Genomic DNA, 11,336 nt, shown 5'->3' on the forward strand with positions numbered 1-11,336 from the left:
AATGTAAAGAGGTCACTGTGTACCCAGAGTTTGTGTGCCTCAGTTTCAGTTAGATTATAAACAGGTCATGCTACTTCAAGTTACACAAAGTCCCTCCAGGGACGAAACAGTGACTATCTGTTCTCCTTTTAAGTTGCTCTCACTGCAACCAGCAGTAAGGCACAGCTGTGTGTGTCTGTGCATGCACACATGCACTGTCAATTCACAGTTGATTTATGGCAACCCCTGTTGGGGTTTTCAAGGCAAGAGACATTCAGAGGTGGTTTGCCATTGCCTGCCTCTGCATGGACAGAGAGAGTTCGGAGAGAACTGTGACTGGTTCAAGTTCACTCAGCAGACTTCATGTGGAGGAGCGGGGAACCAAACCCAGTTCTCCAGATTAGAGTTCACTGCTCTTAACCACTACACCACACTGGCTTTCTCTGTATCTGTAGCACCCTTCAAATCTCACCAAGCACTTGGAAGGTATATGAAACGAAGAAGAGTTGGTTTTTATATGCCAACTTTCTCTACTACTTAAGGCAGAATCAAACCGGCTTACACCTTTCTTTCCCCTCCCCACAACAGACACCCTGTGAGGTAGTTGGGGCTGAGAGAGCTCTAAGAGCTGTGACTAGCCCAAGGTTACCCAGCAGGCTTCATGTGTAGGAGTGGGGAAACAAATCCAGTTCACCAGATTAGCATCCGCCGCTCATGTGGAGGAGTGGGGAATCAAACCCGGTTCTCCAGATCAGAGTCCACCGCTCCAAACCACCGCTCTTAACCACTACACCATGCTGGCTCTCGGATCAAGTGATCAAAACCATCGCTATCAGGTTGGCAGTTTTTGCAAGCGCACCAAAATGAGTCACCTAAACTCAAGTTTGATGAAACTGTGTAAAGATGTGTTAAAAGATTCCGTTTTGGAAATTATCATGCCTTTCCTTGTATAACTGGGGTTAAAACTTTCCTTTATCCCTTAGAAGCTCCTTGATCCATTGATCCTGAGCAGCGTAAATCTAATGTTTGAGGGACATAAGGACTGAAATAAATCTTGCCACTGACAATGTAGCCTTGGGATCCCTGTCACTCAGTAAAAAAGGAATTATGTCAGACACAGAGGCATTAGATTTATATGTTAAAAGGGGAGAGATATAATGTGATCAAAGTTCCTCATAAAAGTGGCATTCCAAGAGGGCATGAGCTAATGAATCAATAGAGCCAGAAAAGGAAAGACAGGTCCTGTCTGGGTATGGTATGTTCAAAATTCTGCCTTCCATAACCATAGAGGGGTAGGGCTATAATTGGGAAGAATACAGGATGCAAAGACCTGTGAAACCACCTCTCTAAGGCCAAAGAAGCTCTCGGTATGCACTTACGCTTCTTCTGCAGCAGTTTTCCAACCCACATTCAGTGCAGTATTTTGAAACCTACAGGGTTTCAAATATTATTATTTTTAATACGGCATGGCTGGGGGAGGGTTTGTTTTTCACAGAGAATCCAAATTTCCAACAAGCCATTGCGGAGCTCCTTACGTGACCCCAGCCACATGAATGAACTGGAAGTTCGAAGGAGCGTGACAGCGCTGGGAGAATGTCATCATTCAGCTCAAACTTTCAACCATCGGGTTTGGGAAGTCTCTGCTGATAACAAGCGTCCCCCAAGTCACCGCAGCTGCTGACAGCATGGAAGGTATTATTGATCATCTGCTGTTTGGGAATTTCAGAGCAAAGCCTTGATACCTCGCTTTACAAGCACGACGATTAAAAACAGGCCTGGTTCACACAGGGCTGTGGGGAGAAGGAAGGATGGCGCTTATCAAACCGGTTTAACGTGTATCGTAACAGGCTTCTCTTCACACTTGGCAAGGTGGCAAATCACCAAATGAATACAGAGCACAGCCATTTCTGCCCCTTCCCCTCCTTTGTTTTCCCCATTGTCTGTTTTAGCAAGAAAATTCCTTGGGAACAGGGAACCATTCCCACCCACCCTTTATTTTACTTAACTTCATGGGGACCCAAAGTAAATACAACCTTCTCCACTCAGCCATGTTAGCTTCTCTCTGAAGTAAGTTTGGTTGTGACTGTGACTGGCCCAAGGTCACCAGGCAGGCTTCCATGGCACAGTGGGGATTTTAACCTGGGTCTCCCAGATCCTAGTCTGACACTCTAACCACCATACCACACTGGCTCATAGAGATACAAAACAAAAGAGGAGGTTTTACAGCCAGACAGGTTTCCAGGGTATACATGGATCAGAGAGCCAGAATGGTATAGTGGTTAAGGTGTCGGACTAGGATCTGGGAAAGCCAGGTTCAAATCGCCACTCTGCCATGGAAACCTGCTGGGTGACCTTGGGCCACTCAGTCACACACTCTCAGCCTCCACCCTGGCAAGTATTTAAATGGGAGACCTCCAAGGAATATCAGCAGCGTGACATGGAGGCAGGCAATGGCAAACCACCTCTGAACGTCTTTTGCCTTAAAAACCCTACGAGATCACCATAAGTCAGCTGTGACTTTTTTTTTTGAAAATTTTATTGGTTTTTATAATATAAATTTTCCATGTTAACAAACAACAATATAAGTAATATAAAAAACTGAATCATAAGTAATGTTGTTATAGTTATTTAAATGCTAAATAAAAATAAAAAATAAAGGAAAATTTATTGACTTCCCCGTCACCTCCGTCCTCCTCTTAATAAAGTATTCTATCCCATCGTGATATGGTCTGATCTTAATTATTCTTATATCTCAATTAAGTTTCAATCACAATATGCTATTAATATAATTGATTACACTTCTTTATGTTAGCAATGTCATCTAGATCAGATTAAAAGGTACTCTTCCATTTTCCCCAGTCCTAATTCATATTCACAATATTTCATCCAAGCCTCCCATTCCCCCATAAATTGAACATTGTCTTTTTGGTTTAAGGTAGCTGTAAGTTTTGCCATTTCCACCAGTTCAAACATTTTCATAATCCAGTCTTTTTTGCCAGGAGTGTCTGCCCCTTTCCATTTTGCTGCATAAAGCAGTCTTGCAGCTGTTGTCGCATAAATCAAAAAAGTCCTTTGTATTAACAAGTCATCAGGTATCATACTTAATAGCATCATTTCTGGTGTTTTGGGTATATTTTTTTGTACTATTAGTCTTAATTCATTATAAATCATATCCCAAAAATCCTTAGCTTTGTCACAAGTCCACCACATATGATAAAAAGAACCAACTTCTTTATTACATTTCCAACATTTAAGGGATGTCATTTTGTAAATCCTTGCAATCTTCTTAGGTGTTAAATGCCATCTATACATCATTTTGTAGATATTTTCTCGAATTGACTGCGCATTTATTCCTTTCAGATCTTTCGCCCATAGTCTTTCCCATTTGTTTAAGGCAATATCATGTCCCACAGTTTGAGCCCAATTAATCATTGTTGGTTTGATTATTTCCTGCTCACAATAAATTGTTAAAAGAAGATTATACATTTTAGAGATCAGTTGAATGTTATTATCTAATAACATCCTGTGAAAAGGCGATTTTTCTTTAGAAAATCCATTCTTCATATCTTGTGTAAATACTGATTTAATTTGATGATATTGAAGCCATTGTAAATCATCTTTAAGTAACTGAAACTCTTTTAGTGAGCTTTTTTTCCCTTCCCAGTTAATTAACTCTTGGTAGGTGATAAATTTGTCCAATCTAAGTGGGCGTAATGTCAACATTTCTTGAGGTGAAATCCACATCGGTGTTGCTGGTTCAAGAATGTGTTTATATCTCATCCAAATATGAAATAAGGAGGACCTGATTATATGGTTACGAAATGATGCTTGTATCTTGATTTTACCATACCACAAATAGCCATGCCATCCACTTATATTGTTAAAACCTTCAAGATCTAACAAACGCGAATTAGATAAGTTCATCCAGTCCTTTAGCCATACTAAAGCGGCCGCTTCAGCATAGAGTTGAAAGTTGGGTAATGCTAAACCTCCTCTAACTTTAGAGTCCACCAAGTGTTTATAAGCAATCCTCGGCTTTTTCCCTTGCCAGATGAAATTTAATACATCTTTCCTCCAAGTATCAAAGTATTTAACATGTGATATTATAGGCAAATTTTGAAATAAGAAAAGCATCCTTGGTAAAATATTCATTTGGACTGTTGATATACGTCCCAAAAGTGACAGTTTTTTATTTGACCAAATGATCATGTCAGTTTTTATTTTGTCCCATAATTTAAGATAGTTATTAGTTATCAATTCTTTATTCTTTGCAGAGATCCAGATTCCCAAATATTTGACCTTATTAGCCTTCTCCCAACCTGTATATGATATAAATTCCTGTTGTTCTGTTTCTGATAGGTTCTTAAATATTGTCTTTGTTTTTTCTTGGTTAACTTAAAATCCCGATACATTTCCAAAATCGTCCAAAGTTTCCAGCAATATCTTAATTGATTGTGTTGGGTTCTCCAAAATTAACAGAAGATCATCCGCGAATGCTCTCAATTTGAATTCATGTTTTTTAATTTTTAATTCTCGAATGTCCTCCATACTCCTTAGCTTACAGCATAGTGATTCCAACACCAACAAAAATAATAGTGGAGACAGGGGACATCCTTGTCTAGTTCCTTTCTTAATTGAACAATTGTCAGACATCGATTCATTCACCTAAATTTTTGCCTGTTGGGATGTGTATATGGCCGATATACCTCTCAAGAAACGGTCTCCAAAATTTAATTTTTCCAATATCTTTTTCATAAAATCCCAGGAGACCATATCAAAAGCTTTCTCTGCATCCAAAAATACAAGGGCCGCCGATTGTTGAATATTCTGGTCATAATATTCCAATGAGTCTAATAAAACTCTTATATTATCCTTAATTTACCTTCCTGGAACAAAACCTGCTTGGTCTTCATGTATAAGGTCCTTAATAAAATGCTTTATCCTATTCGATAAGACCGAAGCATAGATCTTATAATCCACATTTAACAGCAAAATAGGTCTATAATTTGAAGTTTTTTCTGGATCTCTTCCTTCCCTAGGTATCAACGATATAAATGCATGTGACCAAGTCTCTGGGGATGCTCCCTTATCCAAAATTGTATTACAAAGTAATACAAAAAAATTCACTAAATTGTCACTGAATGTTTTATAAAATAGTGCAGTAATTCCATCTGGTCCTGGTGTCTTGTCCGTTTTTTGTTTCATTATTGCTTCTTGTATTTCCTCCTTTGTAATTGGAGCATCTATCCATTCTTGTTGGGGCTTTGAAAGGACATTCATCTGTATTGAATTTAAAAACTTGTCTATTTTCTTTTTTGAGATATTTTCTTTCTGATATAACTTAGTATAGAATGAAACAAATTCTTTTTGTATGTCCGTAGTTGTATAAACTGGTCCTTTAGCGCAGTGTTCCCCAAACCCCGGGCCGCGGACCGGTGCCGGTCCGTGGATCAATCGGCACCGGGCCGCCCGAGGAACTTCAAATCATTTCACTGTGGTGGGCGCAGAGCATTGCGCCCTCCCAAGCCTGCCCATTGTGTGACAATAGCGAATGAATAGCGAATGAAAACCTCACGCCATTGGCCGAGGAGGAGGCGCCACGGAGGACTGAGGAGACGCGGGGACTGAAGAGAAGCTGCCGTGAGGTAAGTGCACGGAGGTGGGGGGACTCAGCACTATCAAACGGAAAGAGGAGCAGCAGTGGTTTTATTAGAATGCCCTCTCATTCACCCAGGCCTATTGCACTTATTTAGGTCAACAACTCCTGGGTCGAATGTGTTTGTGCGGGTTCAGGCATAAGTGCACGGAGGGGGGGGCGCGATCACCTGTCTTTGCTTTTAAAAGAGTTTGAGCGCTACTTCCCAACCACAAAAGACCCACGAACTGGTAAGGAATGGATCCGTGACCCATTTGCCAACAAATCAGGCGAATCTAGCATGTCTATGCAAGAAGAAGAACAACTGCTGGAGATTGCAAATGACGGTGGCCTTAAAACTACGTTCGAGACAACAACTCTGCCGGTGTTCTGGATTAAAGTAATGGCGGAATACCCTGAGATTGCCACCACAGCACTTAAATCCCTATTGCCATTTCCGACAACCTATCTGTGTGAAGCGGGGTTTTCTGCAGTGACAGCAACCAAAACAAAACAACGGAATAAACTGGACATAAGCAACACACTTCGGGTGTCATTGTCTCCTATTACCCCCAGATGGAACCGTCTTGTTGCAAAGAAACAAGCTCAGGGTTCTCATTGATTTGGCATTCTAGTGAGTTAAATAAAATAAATCACTTTATATTCATTTTTTGGTGTAGCTGTATTTTATTTTGAAGGCATGTTTAAATACAATTAAATTAAAATTATTAAATCAAAACAAGCGGGCCACGGAAAAATTATCAAACATTTACCGGTCCGCGGCGATAAAAAGGTTGGGGAGCACTGCTTTAGCGGATTGAATTTTTGTTATAATCTTCTTTTGAAATGAATCTTTCAGTTGGGTTGCTAAAAATTTTCCAGGTTTATTAGCATGTTCAAAGTATTTTTGTTTAGCAGATTTTAAATTTTTGTTCATTTCCTCCATTATTATCAAATTTAGTTGGTGTTTAGATACAGAGATCTTCATTTGTATGTCATTTTTCTCTTCTTCATGTAGAGCCATAACCAGTTTTTGCTCCAAATTTTGTAAATCCCAGAGTATATTATTGGTAAATTGTAGTTGGGTTTTCTTCCACGCCGTGTGTTTCTGTATCATAAATCCTCTTAGAACAGCTTTGAATGCATCCCAAACTATATTTAACGTAGTTTCCCCATTAAGATTGATTTCAAAAAAATCTTTAATTAGGTCTTGTAGTTCTTTTTGAATCTTGTTATCCTTTAAAAGTTTATCATTTAATCGCCATCTAAATGCTTGTTTATTGTTCCATTCAAATGTAATTGGATTGTGATCAGAAAAAGTTCTTGGTACAATTTGAATTTTACGTAGTTGCGTAAAAATGGTGTAATAATTATTGAAGCAAAATATTCAGTCTATAACTCAGCACCTCCCTCTGCTCCCTGTGGTTCCTCTTCTTCTTCTTCCTCTTCCTTTTGTTCCAAGGTTAATCCTTTCAGTTCTGTCTTATATTTCCTCAAAAATTTTCCCACATCCGATGGTGATGAGATTGTCATTTTCATTTCTTTGTAGGTGAAGGCCAAGCCTTGTGGCATAATCCAACGGTATTTAATACCATTAGCTTTCAAAACAGACACAAATTCTTTGTAATTGTTCCTCTATGAAAGTAAATGTCTTGGTATGTCCTTTAGAAGTATTAGAGGAGTATCTCCTGCAGAAACCGGGTTGTCATAATGGATCTTCATGATCCTATCCTTGATCCTTATATCATAAAAAACAATCATGAGATCTCTTGGTTTAGATCTTTTCATTCTGGCAGGTAATGGTATTCTATAGACTCTGTTAATGGCTTGGCTCAACACTTGTTCTTCTATTTGAAATAAGTAAGCCAGATTTGGGACTACAGTTTCTTTGTTATCTCCCATCATATCTGGTAAATTGCGCAGACGAAGGTTAGTCTCTCTTACTCTCATCTCCATCATGGCTATCTGGTCTTTGGCTGCTGTCTGATTAGTTTGTATTGTTTCAATCTGTTTTTCTTGGCTTACTAATTTTTTCTTTGTATCTTTGTGTTCTTCCATCACTTTCTTAATTGATAGGTCCATTGTTTGCATATCCATCTTCATAGTATTCATTTGAGTCTTTACCTCTTTGAGGTCTTCTGTAACCACATCCAATTTCTGGTTGATGGCTTGAGATGCTTGTCCAAGATTTGTCATCATAGATGTCAGCTGTGCCATCTGTGTTGACATCTGTTCAAACTGCTTAGTTGTTGCTTCTGTTTGTTTGGCTAACATGTCTTGTAATTTCTTCTCCATAGTTAAGGTTTGAGCAGTGTCTTTCAGTTTTGTGTAGGCAGGGCTATGTAGCGAGCCAGAACGGGGGCGAGGTCCAGACATTTACATTGAAATAAGGCTGGTAAAATACATGTCATCAGACAGGGCCCTCTGACTTGTAGTTGATAAAGAATGAGTCAATGATCAGCTTAACAATTTTTCCGAATCGAAAAGGTCCAAATTTCACTGTAAAACAGCTTGTTAAAGATTTGGAATACCAGCGAGTTTTGCCGGACGCTCTAGGTCGGATCAAACCAGGAAGTATTCCGGAAGTTGTTTTCACCGCGGACCTTCTACCGCCTCTTCTCGATGGTTGTTTCCTTCAGGAATTATTTCTATGTTGCTCGAGTGCAACGTGTATCCGGTCCTGCGACTTACTTCCTGTTGTTGTGAATCAGATGATAGAGAGGGTGGTATAGAGGGTCTTCCGGTCCAAGAAATCCCTTGCTATGCAAACGTGGCAGGAAGTCCTTTTTCACCGGGAACTCAGAGAGTAATTCTCCCTCCCCTTCCCTCTAGGTTGCTTCTCATTGGTAGAGATTTTAGTCCGTCTCATAAGCGTCCTTCTAACTCTTTGTTTTGATTTAAGCTGATCAACTTGATAAGGCTTCTGTCTTCAGTCTTGGTGGATTTTGTAAGTCAAACTTATCCGATTCAATTAAGGGAGGAGTAAGGGTACTGGGAATATCTTCATTTACCCCCCCCCCCCGGTTATTCGGTAACGCCAGTAAGAAACGAGGAATTCTTGTGTACTCACTTGGGCATCTAGAGGTGAGGTTCTTATCTTAAAGTAGTCCTTGTGTTGGTTATAAGGTGGTGGAGGGTAGAGTCTTATGCCGAAGTAGCGTTATGGCGATTTCTTTCCCTCCGTGCCCAGGCAGGACCGGCATCCAAAACTCCGGGGGACTTATAAAAGCTCCCTCAGAGTATTTAGGAGGTCAAACTGCAAAAAGGGCTGCAGGGAATTCCTGCTATCCAACCCACTTTCAAGGGTCAGGTTGGAGTGTATAAAACTCCCCAAAATTAACGCAAACTTGGATTTCACCCAGGAGCTCCTGGGCAAACGTAGCACTCACCCCAGCGACACCACCGGAAGTCCCAGTCAGCTGTGACTTGATGGCAAAACACACATACAAATGGAGCATCAAATATGCAGTTATTCAAGGTAACCTCTTCAGTACAATCCTACACCTCATGTTTCACGTATCTTTTCTAAAAAGACTCCCAGCAAGTTCACTCAAGTTTAGGACTTGGGTTAGGCGTAACTATCACCTACAGAAGACACTCTGAAAGGTTCCGTGTAAACTGATCAGAATAAAAAGGATCTACAAACACCTTCCTGCCATAGCAAAGAGCGCTGTGGCTTCTGTATTATTGCAGTATAATACCGTAGGGTTTTTTTAAAAGTGGGATTTGGTCAGATGCATGAAGTGAATCTAGTGTGTCATAGGTGGCCTCTTTTACCCGATCAGCAGTGGAGAGAGAGGATAACAGATCTATGGAAGGACCAACTAAAGCCGCTTCCTTTCGAAAACATAAAATGCTATCTTTTAAGTTAGAAAGACAGAAATGAACTAAATATCCTTCCCTGGAACCCAATCTCTGAAGCATCAGTGGTTAAAAAATAAATGTGACTAATCTTGGGAGTTTCACACAGAAGTCTTTTTTGGCAAGAGCATGGGAAAACTAATCAGACACTTCTAGCTATTTTATAAAGCGAGTCCTTTTTAACACAAGCAGGGACACTTATGCAGACTGCTTTGTAATACATTAGTAAAGGGTGCCACCTGGTGTTCAGTCCTCAAACATTTTTTAAAAATCCAGTTCACAAAACCATGACAAATCACTACCTTAAAGTATACAGTTGCATTTGTCACTCCAAGCCAGGATCCAAAAAGCTGCCTAGGTTCATGGGAGATGTTTGGGGGTAACACAGGGAAATTTCTGACTCTTCTTCCCCTTGAACAGCCTTGGTCCCTGTGCCACATAACTGTTTTTGAACTCTCCAGTTTCAAAAGCAGTTTGTCACAGATTTGAGAAAAACAGGTCTACAGGCCACCTGGGACACACAGAAAGAGCACCAAGGCTCCTTGGATCTAGCCACTATTTCTATCTTGTCTTTAAGCCAGAGTGATCTGCAGGATCAGCAGAACCCCCAAAGAGGGAAAATATGTCACATGAAAGCGGTACGGCCCAGCGTTAGGAATTAAGCCTAATATTTGGTGGTGGAAAGTGCCGTCAAGTCACAGCTGACTTATGGCGACCCCGTAGGGTTTTCAAGGCAAGAGACATCCGGAGGTGGTTTGCCATTGCCTGCCTCCGCGTGGGCTGAGCAAGTTCCAAGAGACAGGCGCAAGGTCACCCAGCAGGCTTCATGTGGAGGAGTGGGGAATCAAAACTGGTTCTCCGCTCTTAACCACACCATGCTAGCTTAAGCCTAACATTTACTGAAGTGGTAAACCCGAGTCAGGACTATACCTTAAATGGCAGGTAGAGGGATCATGCAACTGTATGTTCCTCCACAGAATGGGTGGGAAGGAGAATTCCCTTCACAGAAAACTAAATGGCAGAGAGGCTAGTTTAGAAACCTTCTCTCTGACATCTATGTTTTCTTTGTGGAATGACTTCTTTTGTTATGGAGGAACATTTGGACACACGGGGCCCTAACTGCAAAGTTTTATACCTCAGTAAGAATGAAGCTTTAGAAGAAGAGTTGGTTTTTATATGCTGACTTTCTCTACCACTTAAGGAGTGTGACTAGCCCAAGGTCATCCAGCTGGCTTTGTGTGTAGGAGTGGGGAAACAAACCCGGTTCTCCAGATTAGCGTCTGCCGCTCAGGTGGAGTGGGGAATCACACCTGGTTCTCCAGATCAGACTCCACCGCTCGAAAACACCGCTCTTAACCACTACACCACGCTGGCTCTCTCTTTAGGATGCCAGTCATGAATCAGAGTCCTTTAGAAGACAGATTGGAACAATAGTGAACACCACCTATGCTTTCCAGTAACTGTTGCTACTTAACACTACTTAACACAGTGTTAAATTACCTTGCCTGCTTTATGCGGCAACCTGCATGGACCACCCAGCTGTACCGTTGCATCTAACTTGTGATTTCGAGCAGTCAGTACAACATTGCTTGAATGCAGTTTAAATCATTACTTGAATGCCAAATTCGTGCAACCAACTGAGGCTGAGTTGAAGGTGAATTTTAGCCTGTGGGAAGATGTCTTCCTACGTCACCACCAAGCTTCCTATTCAGTGTACAATGAGCCAAATGAGAGAGAAAAAACAGTTTATTGTATACAAAATGGGAAGCTGAGCGAACAGCAAAGGAAGCAGATGATGTTTCACCATAGGCAACTCATATCACAGCAAGCAGATGGCAATGTGACTCAGCCGTCATTAGAG

Source organism: Euleptes europaea, chromosome 4 (assembly GCF_029931775.1).
Source record: "Euleptes europaea isolate rEulEur1 chromosome 4, rEulEur1.hap1, whole genome shotgun sequence".
In the NCBI taxonomy this organism is placed as follows: Eukaryota; Metazoa; Chordata; class Lepidosauria; order Squamata; family Sphaerodactylidae; genus Euleptes; species Euleptes europaea.